The following is an 835-nucleotide window of genomic DNA, read 5'->3' as shown; positions in this document are numbered from 1 at the left end:
AGGGGCTGCAAGCTTCCTGTGTTCGCACCTATATCACCTGTGCTTCCTTGTCAGAGACAGACTATCGCAAAACATACAACTCACTCCATGAATTGATTGCTACGGCATCTGTTATCAGCAGTCACAACCAGCAACACCAGTAGCAGCCGACTGCACGCAAAGAATGGGAACGTGCAGTGGGATTTACGTGAAATCGGCGCAATTGTGGATGCTAATCGTTCGCTTGTATCTGCCTACACACCTCTGCCGGTTGGGAATTATTCCACTTGCATGGCAAGGTGCGCATGTAGGTGTGTTAAAAGTTCTGGAGGCGCTGGGTATCGATCCCAGTACCTCTCGCACGCTAAGCGAGCGCTCTACCATCTGAGCTACGCCCACCCCGATAACTAGTAGTGCTACATACAGTCATATCAACGTCACAGACCCTTGCACTCCCATTATTCCGCAGACAAACACTACTCTCTATGTATCAGTGGGGGTGTCTTTCAGGTTTCGTGCATTCTGTATCGAATCGTAGTTGGCCACAATGAAAGTGGCACGCATAACGTCGAAAATAGAATTCAGACACCGCTCTGAGTAAGACGAACGTTTTGTCCACCTCTAGACTTCAATGACGTTAAGCCGTGATACCTAAGACAGATCTGCACTCGATGACACCACGATAAAAGCCGGTCCCCACACTTACATCTTGCTCTCCTTATGACAGTATACATCATATCAGTCTGTGACGCTGGTTTTGCAACTTCTTGCGTGCGTTTATGTTCGCCGCGACCAACACTTACCATGCACTGACCACAAAACATGGAGGAGCCGGGGCTTGAACCCGAGACCGTTT

General features: G+C 49.1%; 1 non-coding gene across 1 annotated transcript; it reads right to left on the bottom strand.

The window, feature by feature from the left end:
* Positions 1 to 305: 305 nt before the first annotated feature.
* Positions 306 to 379, bottom strand: Trnaa-agc (transfer RNA alanine (anticodon AGC)). Its single transcript has one exon. It is a non-coding gene; the product is annotated as a tRNA-Ala (tRNA).
* Positions 380 to 835: the final 456 nt, after the last annotated feature.

The sequence above is a fragment of the Schistocerca gregaria genome, chromosome 3, assembly GCF_023897955.1.
Source record: "Schistocerca gregaria isolate iqSchGreg1 chromosome 3, iqSchGreg1.2, whole genome shotgun sequence".
Taxonomy (NCBI): domain Eukaryota; kingdom Metazoa; phylum Arthropoda; class Insecta; order Orthoptera; family Acrididae; genus Schistocerca; species Schistocerca gregaria.
The sequence above is the reverse complement of the archived record's forward strand: the minus strand, read 5'-3'. Positions and strand labels throughout refer to the sequence as shown.